Source organism: Dendrobates tinctorius, unplaced genomic scaffold (genome assembly GCF_039654945.1).
Source record: "Dendrobates tinctorius isolate UK_male_01 unplaced genomic scaffold, ASM3965494v1 ptg000086l, whole genome shotgun sequence".
Classification (NCBI taxonomy): domain Eukaryota; kingdom Metazoa; phylum Chordata; class Amphibia; order Anura; family Dendrobatidae; genus Dendrobates; species Dendrobates tinctorius.
Window position 1 is genome coordinate 3,698,049 of NW_027361754.1, and position 18,276 is coordinate 3,716,324.

The 18,276-nt window shown below is 44.8% G+C and overlaps 1 protein-coding gene across 31 annotated transcripts in view; it reads left to right on the plus strand.

Moving 5' to 3' along the window:
• The window catches only part of PKNOX2 (PBX/knotted 1 homeobox 2), a 485,162-nt gene that overhangs the window by 173,210 nt on the left and 293,676 nt on the right, over positions 1 to 18,276 (plus strand). For 6 of the 31 annotated variants that reach the window (XM_073584921.1, XM_073584925.1, XM_073584916.1 and 3 more), the window contains exon 3: positions 6,103 to 6,179. The exons of the other annotated variants lie outside the window; for them this stretch is intronic. The gene's annotated coding sequence lies outside the window, so the exon portion shown is untranslated. The remainder of the gene's footprint in view (positions 1 to 6,102; positions 6,180 to 18,276) is intronic. 31 annotated transcript variants of the gene reach the window in all.

The following is an 18,276-nucleotide window of genomic DNA, read 5'->3' on the forward strand; positions in this document are numbered from 1 at the left end:
CCTGTGCGCATTACCGCCATATTGCTCCTGCCACCACTTAGCAGCAGTTATATCACGGTGGACCCCGAGCGGCGAACGCACTTTATTATTTTTATTTAGTGCGTTCCGCTGTTCCTAACAAATACATTTTATTAAAGCATGATTACACAGGATCACACAAACAAGGTACAGACCAGATGTTAAAAACAATTTGAAAAAAAACAAACATTGAAGGTATAAACCATAATGCCTGAAGGACCGGTTAAGTAACTTGCAGCTGTCTCCACTGTGTGCACCAGACATATCAAAAATAACGCAACATTAAACAAATGACAATCAGTCAATAGTCTAAATTAAGTAAATTACCCCAAAAACAGGCAAAATATTCAAGTCCAGTGACTGAAGCTGCACTGAGAGAACCCCAGTAGAGCAAATGCAAAAGGCCCTAAACAATGGGGTCAGTTGAGGTATAGGTTTAAATATAAGGATTATAGCATATAGTAAAAGCCATTTAGAGGTAAAAGAAGAACGCAGCAAAAAAACCTGTAGGTGGATACGGTCATACAAAAACCCAGTCACAGCATGATGTGTGGAGAGCGGAACTCCATACGTATCGCCACTAAGCGTGGCTTCCTCAGGGGAAAGAGTGATCTTGGTAATCTTGAAATGTGGTAGCAACAGGTTCATCAAGTTCTAAGTTGGGTCACTCTTTTGCCAGGATGTAATTGTGCAGAATAAGGCCGTGGAGATGGTCCTACTTGGGTACCACCGTTATAGGAATTGATCAGTAAGGCTCCTACTCTGTAAGTTGAAGTCTTGATCACGCATACAAGTTCTCCCGAGTCTCAGAAACTAACCCATGGGGACCCCTGCTTTTGTGTGTGCAAGATGAAAACTGTTGTATTGTAGCAATGAGTTGGTTGCAGTAGGCTTCTGGAAAAGATCAGTATCCAAGTGATTAACCTGCACAAAAACCTTTAGATCCAAAATAGTAATGGAACTGGATGGCAAAGAGTGGGTGAGAAAGAGGTTATGATTTTACATTGAGATCACTCAATAATTCAGCACTCTGTTTCTGTACCCATCCACAAGAAGAAGATATCGTCTATAAATCGATACCAGTGGAGAACCTGTTTCTTGAAGGTGTTTGATGTATAGACTGTGGTTGCCTCCCACCACCCAAGAAAGATTTTGGCATATGCCGGCGCACAACGAGCCCCCATTGCCACTCCCGAGACCTGCTGAAAAAATGTTCTATCAAACAAAAATTAATTATAGTTCAGAATAAACTCCAACAGATAAATGAAGGAGTCATGCCTCTGATCCACATGATTGCATTTAAAAAAAAAAAAAAAAAAAGCAACAGCATTGGTCCCATCTTTATGACTGCTGTTTGAGTAAAGTGACTCAACGTCGCAAGTCATGAGGAGGAAGCTCTTTGGCAGTGTGATGTCACGGCAAACCTGGATAAAGTGGGCTGTGTCTCTGATGAAGGTCGGTAGAGAGAGAACCAGGGGCTGCAGGGAAAAATCCAGATAGGCACAAGCTTTTTCACATAAACTGTCAATGCTTAGCCATGCATGGGGTGTCACATTTGTTGCATCATGGGGTCTGCATTACTATGCTACACTTTCTTTATCAGTAATTACCATAATATTTTCTGTCATTCGACATGGAGAATAAAAATGGCAATGAAATTGAAAACTGTTGGAGCCGAATAGAAACGTCTGCTTGGCTGGAAACTCAACATCTTAATTCCATTTGTCAGCATTTAGACAAAGAGATAAATCAGATATTACAAAAATGTCATATTCTCAACACTTTTATTGTCCTAAGGACTTTATTATTTATTTAACTGCCTTCAGCTTGATCTCAATCCATGGGGACTTGATGGCTGAACGCTGTGTAGGAAGATGGATCTTGTGCAGCCTAGATAGGTCCACCAGGCTCTTCTCCGCCATTATGGTGATTGTATCAGGCCATCGGGTTGCTGGTCTTCCTGTTCGCCTTGTTCTTTCTATTCTCCCGACCATGATGTCCTTCTCCAGTGTTTGCTCTCTTCGCGTGATGTGTCCACAATCGACAAGTCGCAGCTTGGCATCCTTACTTCGAGTGACATGTCTGGCTTTAGTTGTTCCAAGATTGGTTTGTTTGTTCTTGCCATCGATGGTATTGATAACATCCTTCTCCAGCACCACATTTCGAAGGCGTCTATTCTTCTTTTTCTGTCTTAATTCTTTGTCATCCAGGTTTCGCATCCGAATGTTACTCCAGAAAACGCCAGACTATGTACAAGCCGGTGTCTTCCTCACCAGTGGAATGTTCCTCGATTTGAAGACCTTGTCCAGTGAATTCATTGTTGATTTGCCCATAGCGATTCTATTGACTTCCGCTGTCATTTGCTGCATCTTTAATGATCGTTGAAGTCCTTTACAAATTCTAGTTCATCGCCGTCCGTCAAGGACTTTAATAAATGCAACGCAAAATATGTATATTACGTATTTGTTCCTTTGTTACTTGAGGTCAGATTGTAGTATTGTAGAACCCTGAGCCGGGGCACCTGAATCACTACATATATCAATATCTGTTTATTTTGTGTCTGATACTTTTTTTTGCTACTACTTCTTTGATTTTCCATAAGATAGTGCTTCTTCCCATACCAACATCTCGCGAAGTTCATTTTCTATTGTATCCCAATATTCATAATTTGCATTTATATAGCATGTAAAGTACAGCATGGAAAAGACAATTTGCCAGTGTATAGATTATGAGAAATTGAAATCATTGTTGGGAACATTATGGTTTCCGATATGGCGAAGTGCTAAACAAAACTTTTGATGGCGCCATAAAATGGAAGGGAAATTAAGTTATTTGAATAATTGAGGCGGCTAATGATATGGCGGGGTGTAACGAGGAGCTAGAAGTATATGATTATTGTTTCAGAAGGAAAAAAAACCCGCAACAGATATTTCCAGCAGAATACATAACATACTAACGCTGGCTGCAGCTTTATGATGGTGCTTAAAGGGGTATTTGTATTAACAGAATTCAGCTTCTATCCATAGGACAGAAAAATACTGCAAGGTTGGGAACAACTGGAGTATGGAGGCCTGTTTCATCTGTAGCTTCTTAGAGGCTAGGCATAGCTTCATTATTTTTATTTTTTACCTAAACACTTGCAGTTTGGATCAAAAAATATTTCTTTGCATTTTGCTTTACTAACAAATTTTCAAATGTTTGGTTTGTATAGACTTTATGTACCACAGGCAAACTATCCTCCTGAGCTGATTTACTTTGAGTTAAATCGCACCTTTTGTGGTGAGAAATTAGCCCAGAAGATGGCTCATAAGAGGAGAGATAAGTCACAATCGGACTGATACATGGACTATGTAGATAAATTATATGTGCGTACTTGCGAGTGTATATCTATACCCGTGTTTGCGTGGGTTTCCTCCGAGTTCTCCGGTTTCCTCCCACACTCCAAAGACATACTGATAGGGAATCTAGATTGTGAGCCCTAATGGGGACAGTTCCGATAATGTCTGGAAAGCGCTGTGGAATTAATGGCGCTATATAAGTGATTAAAATAAATAATAAAATAAAATTTTAAATGGTCTGCTTGCAGAAAACGACTGTTTATACCCAGCATATGTGCTTGGTGCACCCTTGGTGTGGTTGAACAGTTCACTGCACCTACCCACTTTCTTGTTTTCCATCTTTGGCCACCTTCCTTTTCCTTGATTGTCAGTTTTGCCTTACAGGTGTCTAAGAAGGGCAGAAATAGATGGAAAACAAGTGGGAAGGTACAGTGAAATGTTCAGCCACACCAAGGGTGCACCAAGCACATGTGCTTGGCATGAACAGTCGTTTTCTACAGACAGACTATAAATTAATGTAAAATATAAAATTCTGGAAAACCTTTTTTAGGCTTGATTTGAGAGGTGGTTGAATATGTGCACTGTCACTCCATACAACTACTTGAGCGATATGGAGCAGCCAAGTTCTCGTTCAAATAGTTCTGTCGTGCAGGGTTTTAGGAAGCGGCAGTGCCCAGGTTCACTGGTCCTAATATTTTTTTTTACATGTTACTATTTAATGTACCCTTAATAGTGAGGCAATATAAAAGTACGGTAAGTAAGCCTAGCTGGCTTTAAAAGAGCCTAGACACATAAAGTAAACGTCCCAGCTAGAGTGTGTATAGGGGTGTCCAGACTCTTCTGCCAAATGCCGGGGATTGGGCTGAGATGGAGAGAAAAGGATTGGGTATGTTGGATTTCAACACGTCCAATCCTTCGTCACTGAGGGAGATAAGCTGCTGCCGATGAGGTCTGGGAGCAGATTGTCTTTCTCTCCCCCATTGGTAAAACATGGATGGTCAAACGAGCATGCATGTTTTTAGGAGAATCAGTGACTAATATCTTAACTACGAGGACCTAAAAAAGTTTACAGGATTTCGTCCATCTCTGCTTTTAATCGGTAAAAAAACTGACTATAGCCAATTTCAGCTGACCTGCACCTAGTATGCAGCATGGGGGCCGTGAAGTGTTGTATGGAGGAGCATAGAGCCCATAATAATGTATGGAGGACCATGGGAACCATAATACTGTATGGAGGAGCATTACACGGGCCCATAATACTGTATTGGGGAGCATGGGGCCCATAATACTGTATTGGGGAGCATGGGGCCCATAATACTGTATTGGGGAGCATGGGGCCCATAATACTGTATGGAGGAGCATTACATGATTCCATAATACTGTATGGAGGAGCATTCCATGGGCCCATAATACTGTATGGAGGAGCATTACATCTGCCCATAATACTGTATGGAGGAGCATTACATCGGCCCATAATACTGTATGGAGGAGCATTACATGGGCCCATAATACTGTATTACTGTATGGCGGACTATGTAGTGTCCATAATACTGTATGGCGGACTATGTGGTTGCCCATAATACTGTATGGAGGACCATGAGGTGCCCATACAGTATATTATACTATACCTGTATTTTTTATCTGTGCATCAGGAATCATGGCATGTGTTAAAGGGGCCCACTGATACTCTTTCTCCTGAGGCCCACAAAAACCTGACGCTGACCCTGGTGACAACACACATCAAGATGAATACCAACTGCAGCTGTGACAGGGCACTCTGCTCTGTGGCAGGCCATGTGTCGACGACACATAGCAGTTTCATTAAATGACTCCTGCAGCCTTTGATAGGCCGGAGGCCTTTTAATGTTACTGCTATGTGACGTCAGCACGCGGCCTGTCACAGAGTAGAGCACCCTGTCACAGCTGCGGTCGGCAGCCATTTTAAATCATATAATAATGTGCTATTGTGATGGGGCATTTCCTGTCAGATTTGTAAATTTCGGTAGGATGTTGAATAATTCAAGTATTTATCCTTGATAAATTATTTCCATTAACTATCATTCACGACGAGTAAACAGATAGTTTGTAGATCATTATTTAATAATCTCTTGACAAATTCTTAATCTTGGCTCGTGGGACTTTCGCATAAGCAAAATGTTATGTAAAAATTTTCATGTGAAGATTTGAGTAGAAGATGTAGCATATGAAGTAAATATAGAATATGAAGCCACAAGAGGACGCCAGGGAGCGCAAGAAGGTGAGGAAAAGCCCCCCCGTGATTGGAAAAGGTAGGGGCCCAGGGAGGGGACATTAAATAAAGGGTCCCAGGATGGGGACATTATTACTGGAAGGAGCCCAGGATAGGGACCTTATTAAAGTGGACATTTGGGCCCAGGATGGGAACATTAAATAAAGGGGCCAAGGATCTGGTGCCTTATTAAGTAAAGGGGTGACATAATTACTGTATGGAGGTCAGGATGAGGAACATACATTATTAGTTTATGGTGGTAAGAGGGGACAAACTTACTGTAGGGTCCAATCAGGGGACATTATTACTGCTGTAATTGAATTTTGAAGTTACTGTCTTCCATGGGGGAGAACAAAGGGGGGTCATGCTACTGTGCAGGGCAACACTGTCTTTTTTTTTTTTTTTTTCTTCATCTGACATAGTGTAGAAGTTGGGGAAAATAGTGGGGCATGTGCTCTGAAAGAGATCAGCTATAGATAACTGTGTTATCTTCTACAGAGACGAGTCCTTGCTGGAAAAAGTGATGACAGTCTGCACTGGATGAAGATGAAAGACTTCAACTACAGACGTCACCGGTGAGTCAGTATGTTACTTGTACACTCTATACTGTGTACAGAGCTCCTCTGTATAATGTCACTGGTGACAACTGTATTATCTGTACACTTTACACTATATACAGAGCTCCTGTGTATAATGTCACTCGTGATCACTGTATTACCTGTGCACTGACACTATATACAGAGCTCCTGTGTATAATGGTATTGGTGGTCACTGTATTACCTGTACTTTGACACTATATAAAGGGCTCCTGTGTATAATGTCACTAGTGATCACTGTATTACCTGTACACTGACACTATATACAGAGCTCCTGTGTATAATGGTATTGGTGGTCACTGTATTACCTGTACTTTGACACTATATAAAAAGCTCCTGTTTATAATGTAACTAGTGATCACTGTATTACCTGTACACTGACACTATATACAGAGCTCCTGTGTATAATGTCACCATTGGTAATATTAGTGTTATTAGTATTGTGTTTATTCTTATTATTATTATTATTATTATTATTATTATTATTATTATTATTATAGCACCATTGGCGGTACTTGTTCCTTTTGTATGTGGTATTATTGGTCTTGATATAGTGGTTTGTGTTGTGTATGGCGGTCACTTGTTCTCTGTGATATCAATAAGTGGAAGATTCTTGATTTCCAATAGAGATTAAATACTTGGACTTTACAGTGGTTCTATGGTGAAAATAAGTAATCACTTATCCTAAGGCCATGTTCACACATTCCGTATTTGGTCAGTATTTGGTCAGTATTTTGTCTAAGTTCCGTATATACTTGCATATAAGCCGACCCGAGTGTAAGCCGAGGCACCTAATTTTGCCACGGAATACTGGGTAAGCTTATTGACTCAAGTATAAGCCGGGTATGCATTGTCCCCTTATCCCTGTCCAGCTATGTGTGGCTCCCCCCGTCCTGTCCTGGTATGTGGCTCCCCCCGTCCTGTCTTGCTATGTGTGGCTCCCCCCATCCTGTCCTGCTATGTGTGGCTCCCCCTGTTGTATGCATGGCTCCCCCAGTCCCGCACGGCTTGTCTTCCCCGGTCCCATCATTGTATGCATGGCTCACACCCCACCCCCGTCCTATTCACCCTCCTCGTGCCGTTGCTGCATCTCTGTCCTGAGCGGTCACGTGGCCCCGCTCATTAAGATAATGAATATGCGCTCTACGCCTATGGGAGTGAAGATGTGTGCATATTCATTACCTTAATGAGCAGTACTACATGACCGCTGAGCACAGGAAGAGCTGCCGGGACAGAGATGCAGCGACGGCGCGAGGAGTGTGAGTATAATATCTTCTGTTAGCCGGCGGATGCAGCTGTCACTGTGCCACAGCCGCCGGCTCCTGCCCCTGCTCCGCTGCTCCCCATCCGGCTTTCTGGACAATGACTCGTGTATAAGACGAGGGGGCTGTTTTCAGCACAAAAAAATGTGCTGAAAATCTCGGCTTATACATGAGTATATACGGTATTTGTGATCCACAACCAGGAATGGGTGACAAATACAGAAGTGGAGACGTGTTTTTTTTTTTCTTTCTCGCTCTCTCTACCCCTCTCTCTCGCTCTCTCTACCTCTCTCTCACACTCTCTCTCCACCTCTCTCTCTCTCTCCACCTCTCTCTCTCTCTCTCCACCTCTCTCTCACTCTCTCTCTCTCCACAAGGGACAAAGCTTACCTCAGGTTTCAGCTGCTACAACGGATCCGGCAAAAAAACTGATCTGTCGCATCAGTTTTTCACAATCTGCGCAGGATCCGTTTTTTTCACACTTTGACAGATTGCAACTGATTGGAAAAATAATACTGATGTAAAATACTGACCAAACACTGAACATGGCCAAAGGATAAGTGATAAGTTATAGATTGGTGGGGGTCTGACTGCTGTGACCTACACCGATCTCGACTCGACCACTGATTTTTTCATTCCCTAAGGGGCTTTACTTGGCTTTTTGTGGAAGCCCCAAAGAGGATGAATGAAACTGCAGTCAGACATCCCATCTGCCGCCCCATTTTTAAAATGGAGATAAGTGTCCTGTCAGGGCTAAAAGTTCCCCATTCTTCCAATCGGTGCAGTTTCCAGTGGTCGGATTCCTCCGATCATTAAGTTATCACCTTCCTAACCTGTGGATAGCACCCTTTAATGCAAACTGCCGTAATTGTGCATTCCAGGTATGGTGGCGCAAAGTAGATGTGCAGCAGTCGCCTGTGTTTTACATACGACGCTCCACTATATCGGGGATAACGGCTAAATTATTTGCATATAGCTACAGGGTGGGCCCCTAGGGTCAGTTACCCATGTGGGCCCCAGACACCCCAGTCCGACCCTGTGCATACATAAAGAGGAAAAAAAAATTTAAATGCTCACCTCTCCCGCGGTATACTTGGGGTCTCTCACGACTCTGCAGTGCTCAGGACAGAGAGGCTGAGTGCAGTGATGATGTAATAGCTCCCTCTGCCCTGACACATCACAGAGTCAGAGGCCGCTGAAGACACTGCAGCTGCCTGGTACGAGGAGAGGTGAGTTTTAGAGGGGAACTGTGCCAGCGCTGGTACCGGTCTCCCCCGACTCACAAACCCCATACCGTGTGTAAAACCCCCCCATTCACCCAGGGCCCACAGCGCTTACTTGGGTTTGCAGGGTTGTGTGCCGCTGACCCTGGTCATGGCGGTAGGTTGGGATTGCTTGCGTGCACCTCTGCCTCCTGCAATTTTAAAGGGCCCTCGTCACAAAATTTTTTTCTTCTTCCTCCTCTCTGGCACCCACCGGGCGTTTCACCGGTGTCCTGATGGGCCAGTCCGACCATGCCTACAGTGGTACCACAACACTGCCTCCAATGTGCCCAGGGATTATTTGCAGTAACTATCTTCCTATTAGAGTTGAGTGACTTTGGTCGGACCGGGTTTCATGAAACTCGACTGAAACAAAATTTGAGTCAGATGAAACTGGTCCGACTAGGGCAAAAAAAAGTCGGAGTTTCATCTGAAACCCGACCCTAATGCAAGTCAATGGGGAATAAAAGTCGGCATTGAGCGGATGACATTCATCTACTCAATGCCGACTTTTATTCCCCATTGACTTGCATTGGGGTCGGGTTTCAGATGAAACTCCGACTTTTTTTGTCCTAGTCGGACCAGTTTCATCCGACTCAAATTTTGTTTCAGTCGAGTTTCACGAAACCCGATCCGACCAAAGTCGCTCAACTCTATTTCCTTGCTATTCAGGCACTCGGCAGCATTACTTTTTTATTTTATTTATTTATTTTTTTAAAGACCAAGAAAAGTGCTGAGCTGGCGTTGAAGAGTAAAAATCTGCTTTTAACAGATTCTGCCTTCCTTCTGTTATACCACAGTGTGAATGAGACCCCCATGCTGAGCTCAAACCCAGTTACAAAAACTAAGGGGGCACCGAAGACAGAAGTGCACAGAAGTGCAGCCCAATGAATCTTTGCTTTTCTAATGACTGTAAAGCCCCCTTCACACATAGCGAGATCACTAGCAATATCGCTAAAGCGTCACCGATTTTGTGACGCAACAGCGACATCGCTAGCGATCTCGCTACATGTGATACTTACCTCCGACCGGCTCCCCCGCTGGTTATCGCTGATCGTGCGAGATTGTTCTGGTCCATTTCTCGTCGTCAGCTTCCTGCTGCCGCCAACAAGCGACTCCATGGACACGGGCGGAAGACGTCACCCTCGCTGCGTGTGACAGGTAAGTGACGACCGCCAACCGCTGCTGCATCGCTGGTGAGATCTGCCTGTGTGGCAGCTCACTAGCGACCATTTAGCGATGCACCAGCGATCCTGACCGGGTCGTATCGTTGTCGGGATCGCTGATGCATCGCTAAATGTAACGGGACCTTAAGACATAACCCTTTATAATCTGCTAAGATTCGCTTTCCATGAGCCCTGAGTAAACTCCGAGCATCTTCTCATGTGATCGCAGATATCTGACCGCATGGACCCATCACTGTATCCGGGGTCGTGGTCCTCGCAGGAGTGGGACGTGCCAATGAGCGACGGGTGTATGATAATCCATAGCATCTGGATGGCATTGACGTCTTCTGTAAGGACCTGCTTCTATCTGCTGATAGCTTAGGGGAGAAAATAATGCTATTCCATAGATTTTCACATTTTTATTTTTTATCTTTTTCTGTTAATTTCTACAGGTGAAAAACAAGTACCGTATATGGTGGCTTATAAAAAAAAAAAAAATACCTTTGCACAAACATACCAGCAGCTCACAGATACCTCTGTATAGCAACCTTATCACTATTTTACATCCCTCATACAGCTGGAAACTTGCATAAAGCTTATTATTGAATACTATGTATGAGATGTACGAGACCTGACACTGTAAAGAGCATTGATGCCTAGAATCAATAAAAAACACCGTCGGGAAGGAAAGACGCAGGATATGGGTCTCACCTCATTTTATAGCCGACCAGGAGAATTTTCTCATGAGTAGATTAACAAGAGTGCACTTTCAGTCCTAGTGGCATCCATGGAAAAAAAAATTCTTTTTTTTTTTTTTTTTTTTTTTCTTTTCACTGATCGGATCTGCATGTGAAAAAAAAAATTGCAGCACATTCACTACTTTCTTCCGGTTACCTGATAAGATTCGCCTCTTCATGTCTATGGGTGGCACCATATAGCATCCATATATTTTTGTTTTTTTTTTTTTGTTTTTTTTAATAGGATATATTGCAATTCTTGAACATAGGAAACTGTAAATGGTCTTATAAATCAATAACTGCTGTTGTAAAAAAAAAAAAAAAAAAAGAAATACCGTAAATAAATAACCTGATACTCGTGTGAACTTGGCCCAAGAGCTCATCATGCAATGATTATATCGGACGAGTGCTATCCAAGGCTTTCATGGAAAGCACGAGTACATGTCATTCTATAGGACTGTGCATATGTCTGACTTTTTTTCCTCAGACTGTCAGATCAAAATCAACAATGCAAGTCTGTGGGTCCGTGAAAAAATTCTGATCACACTCTGATGACACCTGACTGCAGTTCGATTTTCATGGACTGACACAATGGAGAAGGCAGAGAAACTTTTTTTTCCTGTCAGTCTCCAAGAAAAACTGATTCTGTTCTGACCAAAGTCTGATTGCACAAATCGAACCATATTTTACAGATGTAGAGAAAACGGTTGTATGCACCTGCCAACAGGCCACCTTCCCAAGCAGGCTGCAACACTGAGCTACAAAGTGGGTCGCCAGTCCCGGTTTTCAGCCGCCTTCACTTTAAGTGCAGGCAGTGTACACACGTGCACTCATGACACCGCCGCGGTGCACACAAGGATTTTACCATGTCTAACACTGGCCTCTATCTGCGTCAGGAAGTTTTTCTGTGAGCAGAGTTCATTATCTGCTCTGTCCCCAGCGTAGATATGGATTTTGGTCTGCTGCTGCCTTTCATTTTCCCCCTCATCTCTAGGGTCTGGGCCGACACGGAGCCTTCATTAGTGTATGCAGCAATGTCGGCCTCCTATTCTGTGTATATGCCGCACTCTGCCTCCTATACTGTGTATATACCGCACTCGACCTCCTATACTGTGTATATACCACACTCGGCCTCCTATACTGTGTATATGCCGCACTCTGCCTCCTATACTGTGTATATACCACACTCGGCCTCCTATACTGTGTATATACCGCACTCAGCCTCCTGTGCTGTATTATGCTGAACTCAGCCTCCTATGCTGTTTTATGCCGAACTCGGCCTCCTATGCTGTATTATGCCGCACTCAGCCTCCTATGCTGTATTATGCCGCACTCAGCCTCCTATGCTGTATTATGCCACACTCAGCCTCCTATGCTGTATTATGCTGCATTCGGCCTCCTATGATGTATTATGCCGCACTCGGCCTCCTATGCTGTATATGCCGCACTCGGTCTCCTATGCTGTATATACCGCACTCGGCCTCTTATGTTGTATATGCTGCACTCTGCCTCCTGTACTGTGTTATGCCTCACTCAGACTCCTATGCTGTGTATATGCTGCACTCTGCCTCCTATGCTGTATTATGCCACACTCAGCCTCCTATGCTGTATTATGCTGCATTCGGCCTCCTATGATGTATTATGCCGCACTCGGCCTCCTATGCTGTATATACCGCACTCGGCCTCTTATGTTGTATATGCTGCACTCTGCCTCCTGTGCTGTGTTATGCCTCACTCAGACTCCTATGCTGTGTATATGCTGCACTCTGCCTCCTATGCTGTATTATGCCGCACTCGGCCTCCCATTTTGTATATGGGGCACTCGGCCTCCTATGCTGTATATACCACACTCGGCCTCCTATGCTGTGTATATGCCACACTCTGCTTCCTATGCTGTATTATGCCTCACTCGGCCTCCTATGCTGTGTATATGCCACACTCTGCTTCCTATGCTGTATATACCACACTCGGCCTCCTATGCTGTGTATATGCCACACTCTGCTTCCTATGCTGTATATACCACACTCGGCCTCCTATGCTGTGTATATGCCACACTCTGCTTCCTATGCTGTATTATGCCTCACTCGGCCTCCTATGCTATGTTTTTGCCACACTCGGCCTCCTATGCTATGTTTTTGCCACACTCTGCCTCCTATGCTGTATTATGCCACACTCGGCCTCCTATGCTGTATTATGCCTCACTCGGCCTCCCATGCTATATATGGCGCACTCAGCCTCCCATGCTGTATATGGCGCACTCGGCCTCCTAGGCTGTATATTTATTTATTTATTTATTTATCTTACTCCTTTTATATAGCGTCACAAATTCCACAGCACTTTACAGACATTATCATAGCTGTCCTTGATGGGGCTCACAATCTAAATTCCTTATGAGTATGTCTTTGGAATGTGGGAGGAAACCGGAGAACCCAGAGGAAACCCTCTCAAACACACACATATATATATATATATATATATATATATATATATATGCCTCACTCAGCCTCCTATGCTGTATTATGCTGCACTCGGCCTCCTATTGTTAGGATTGGTGGAACGCACCAAATAAAAAATTATAAGGTGCATTCGCAACCCGGGGTCCACCATGCGATGATGGAGGAACGCAGCTATTAAACAATGGCGGAGAAAGGCTGCAAGAAAACACTTAAAACACACTGAGTGAAATTCAGCAGTACTATGAAGCAAAGCAAAAGACTATACCCTGTTAGACTGCACAGGTGTATAGAAAAATTCTAATTGGGGTCTCTATAACTTAACCCCCCAGGGAAGACTAAGCTGGTGGTTGACCCTTCTCTGACACACAGTGTGCTTTAGCATGCACGCCTAAGTACAACCGGTGCAAATGCTAAGTTCAAACGGGAGTTCCCACCCTACATTGCCTGTCTAGACAAACACTCACAGTGCTATAGCGGCACAGGTGCACACAGCGTGGTATAGTAGCCACCAACACACAAGATACTAGCGCACAGGTGTGCCCTCCAGAGGACCTTTTATACATACAGCTCAAGTCCAGACAGACAGGACATTGCCTGTGGACCAATCAGAAACTGCCATATAACCAGAGCAGGTGATGTCCGAGTACCAGTGAGAAGGCGCCACATCCCGGACGTGCTCAGTAGGATGAAATCTGAACTTAGGCTCCAGAGTACAATGCTGCATGTGTAAACCAGTAGTCACCATAGGCTTAGCTGGAGGGCCAGCAGTAACTATACCTGCAGCACAAGCCTGGGCAAGGAGCTGGGAGAAAAGTCTGTGCTGAGCAGTCATCCCAGTGGCCGAGCCTGAATGGGAGACCACAGCACCAGACTAGGCTTGAGATATATCCCGTGCAGCGGGAGCATCCCAGTGCTTAACACTTATGCTGTATTATGCTCCACTCGGCCTCCTATGCTATGTACACTGGAGTCTCATTGTATGATGTGTATAGTTATGTTTATATAGTACTAGAAATAGGCCCGATGCTGTTGCATCGGGCGTACACAGTAACAGCCGCGTCGTTACCACACATGAGCGCGTAGTTGTGGCTGTTACTGCGCATGCGTGGGAATAGCGGTGACGTGAATGGCACTTGCGCAGGCCCTAAAGTAAAACATAGCCCTTCAGTCAAAAACAGGAAAGCAACAAAGGAAACAAAAATGCTGTATACAGTCAATACACTTGTGGGGACCTTCCCGCTCTGGAGCAACACAGGTTCAGTCTTTCCTCCTCAGGACACACACCACTAGAGATCCCCTCCAGCTCTGCTGAACAGACTGCCTCTGGAATCCAGCTATTTAAGCCCCAGACCACACGCTGGGGTGGAGTTAAGGTGGTCATCCTCCCACCCCGCTCTATGGATGTCCACATAAAAGCCAGCCAATTATGAAAATTAGTTCAACCCCTCACGGCACTTAGTGTGCTGGAGGAAAATTCTGAGTTTCACCTGTTGAGGCCATTAAGCGTAGTGACACATATCTCCTTACACACAGTACCACTTCTGTCCTGTATACTGGGTGTAATTTTCAGTATATGTATTATTCTGTATATATACACTGCACAGTACATCTCCTCATCCTGTCCTGCATATACACTGCACAGTACCACTTCTCCTGTCCTGTATATATACACTGCACAGTGCCACTTCTCCTGTCCTGTATGTATACACTGCACAGTACCACTTCTCCTTTCCTGTATAGATACACTACACTGTACCACTCCTCCTGTCCTGTATACATACACTACACAGTACCACTTCTGTTTACGTGTGATACTAGCAGGTACGCAGGATGCAGTGACGAGGCGCGAGACGGTTTGGTTCTTTTAGTAATAACGTTTATAGGCCTAGAGGTAACTATCCTCAGTCGTAGCCTGACCAGTCACAGGGGTAACAAGAGTTGCCCTCGCAGGGGCTCAATATAAGCAAACACAAACAGGTAGAACACGACTACGTTCGGCGAAAACCGGTCACTATAGGGCCGCGGTATGGCCGACTACGGGTCCTTAACTAAATAGTCAACTTAGCCGTCATGACGTCCCTCGGCGTTCTGGACAGGGATTCTTCAGCGTAGCAGCTGCTGGGCTCAGCTGCTGAAGAGTTGACGAAGTCTTCGAGCGTTCCGACGCTTCGGTGACACCGAGGCACCACAGGCCCCGGAGGAGTCCTTGAACGGATGGGCCGCAGTCCCCGGACTGGGGCAAGCGGCAGCGATGCGGGGTGACGATTGGCAGGCCACCTGTGCAGCACTGGACTTGCCACGTCCACAGGTGAGAGCAGGGTGGCTGCGGGTGGCGGGAGACAGGCTGCAGCCACGGGCTGGAGCGAGGCGGCAACGGCCGCGAGCGACCGCGGGCAGGCTGCAGCCGTGGGCTGGGGAGAGGCGGCAGCAGCCGCGGGTTGAAGCGGGGCAGTGGCTCTTGGACGGTCGTCTGGGCGCCGTCCCTCTGGTGTCCCAGGTGAACGTCTCTCCTGGTTCTGGTCAGTCACTTTGGCTCTAGGTCGCTCCCACGGTCTCCTGCTGCTTCTGTCCCGGTCTGCTGTGTCACCGTGACTAGCGTTCCCCGCCCCTTTTATACTGGCTCCTCCCCTAGCCCATCTGTCTATCTCCACGGTCCGTCCCTGAACTATGTCCCCCGGGAACAGTCTCCCCTGGAACCTAGGTGATGGTCCCCTTGGTTCCGGCCCGGACACTCGGCGGGGGCCCTTCTTCAAACATATGTACACTGCACAGTACCATTCCTCCTGTCCTGTATATAAACACTGCACAGTACCGCTTCCCCTGTACTGTATATTGGATGAAAGTGTTTGCTCACACTGGCATATACTCTCTTGCGAGAGAATCGGGGATGATTATGCTAGTGACACTCTTATCAAACTGTGTCAGTGTTTGATGTTAGTGTCATCTGAGTGTGTTCTGAGTCACTTGCATGAGAAGCGCAGCACCGGTATGGAGAACTTAATTTTTCCATTGTCTGTTTCTATGGATGTCAGACTACACTCAGACATAGACTTAAATGGGTCAGTGCGATCCAATGGTCACATGCACTCGCAGCATGCTGCCGAATTGGCATGAAAAATAATCGCAGGTCTGTACTGCCCCAAAGTATAACATTGGGCCGAGTGCTATCAACCACAGAAATGTCATTTTACGGGAGGAGACGCAGAAGACAGGCCAGAGAGAAACATGTGGTTTTAAACTTTTTTTTTTTTTATATGATTTTCAGGTTATCTGGCACCCATCAGGTCCCCTTGAAGACTGAAGGAATTTTACTGTATGTAGTGAGTAAAGTTAGTATTTTTAGTTAGTGATTTACAAGGGGGGGATTTTACTATTAAAGTTTGCAGGTTTATTTTCCCTCATCTCCTGCCCCCTACCCTTTCAGAAGCAACGAGACAAGTTGGTGCATTAAGTGGGAGAGGTTTTCTGTGGATCAACAAATTTACCAAAAGTTAGTATAAAGTCAATTGCATCTCGTAGCTGGTATAGAATCATAGAATACTAGAATGGGACCTCTAGTGATTGTGTCCAACCCCCTACTCAATGCAGGAATCAGTGAACCATCTCAGACAGATGTCTGTCCAGTGTCTGTTTGAAGACTTCCATTGAAGGAGAACTCACCACCTCTCACGACAGCCTGTTCCAATCATTCATCACCCTCACTGTCAACAAGCTTTTTCTAATATCTAATCTGTATCTTCTCCCTTTCAGTTTAATTCCAATGCTTCTCGTGTTTCCACATGCAAATGAGAATAATGATGATCCCTCTACACTTTGACAGCCCTTCAGATATTTGTAGACAGCTTTTGTCTCCACGTAGCCTTCTTTTTTCCAAGCTAAACATACAGTTTTTAAGTGTCTTTTTTAAAAAATGTGATGCCCAGAACTGGGCACAGTATTCCAGATGAGGCCTGATAGATTTGCTTCTCTGAAGTAGGGACACTTAAATATGTAGATCCATTAAATGGACTCCTCAGCTGGTTCCGATGGACCCGATTACGTGTCTTCGTGCTACTTATCCACCAGTACATTGTGATTTTTGTTTTTAATGAAAGCCTTGATACAGATGTGAATCCGACCATAGGAAGAACCCATCCAGTTACTTGTGACGCCTCCCAATGGTCGCAGAGTATCAGCAGCAATTACTCCGAGCGCCACGGCCAGACCCAGCCTATTCCTGATTGCTGACGATATATTATTCATTAACGATATTTGCACTTGCAAAAAATTAGCATTGGCACTAAAATGCTGTAATTTTTAATGAGGTCTTTTATTGACTCGTTTACAGACGTCCCGCTGGCTCGTAGAATTTGACTGTCTTCTGAATTTGCCATTATTTTACATTTTATCAAAGCCTGGTCAGTGTTTTGTATAAAGGTTGGCGGATCCTACCACCACAAAAGACACGACAGGATCGTAGATGATGTGTTTGTCATCCAGAGCTTCAGGAGCGTGTAATGCAGATGATATTTCGTATCCTGGAACATATCACTCTATCGACCCTTCTGATCTAAGCGCAGAGACGGGAAGCCGTAAAATAAATGACGGCGATAACATTAAAGCACCGCTTTGGCAGGGAGGTGGCAATTTGTGTTTTAGGACCAGGCTGGTGGGTATACATACATAATGTCACAATGGCTTGATCAAGGCTCTGCTTGTAATTATTGACCCTGTTTCCAGCAGCGCGATGAGGATGGTTTTTAGAAGGCGTTAATGTGCGTCGTACAGTCCTTGGCTTCTCGCCGCTCCATGTGAGTGCTCGTATTGTGTTCATCTTATGGACAATCTATTTGCAAATAAGCAGTCAAATTTCATTGGATTTCCGCTCCCCAAGTCTGCGAGCATCCGTGACAGATGTGTCCACTTGGATCCGATACGAAACGGCATAAAAAAAATTAGAATTGCCCATGTCCTAGTTGTAATATCAATTAGCGCTGTGGTAAAGCTTAATTTTAATGTGGTGTCTATAAGGAAAGACTGTATCGCGTCTGGTGTCACAGGAACCTGGTTAGAAAGGTCAGTATCAAAGCTGATGCCTGTAATATCCTAAAAAGTCACATAAAATGGCCACAATATTACTGTACAAAACAAATAATGGAAATTAGGATTTGTCTGTCATGGTTCACATCAAGGCCTCATTCAGATGCCTGTTTT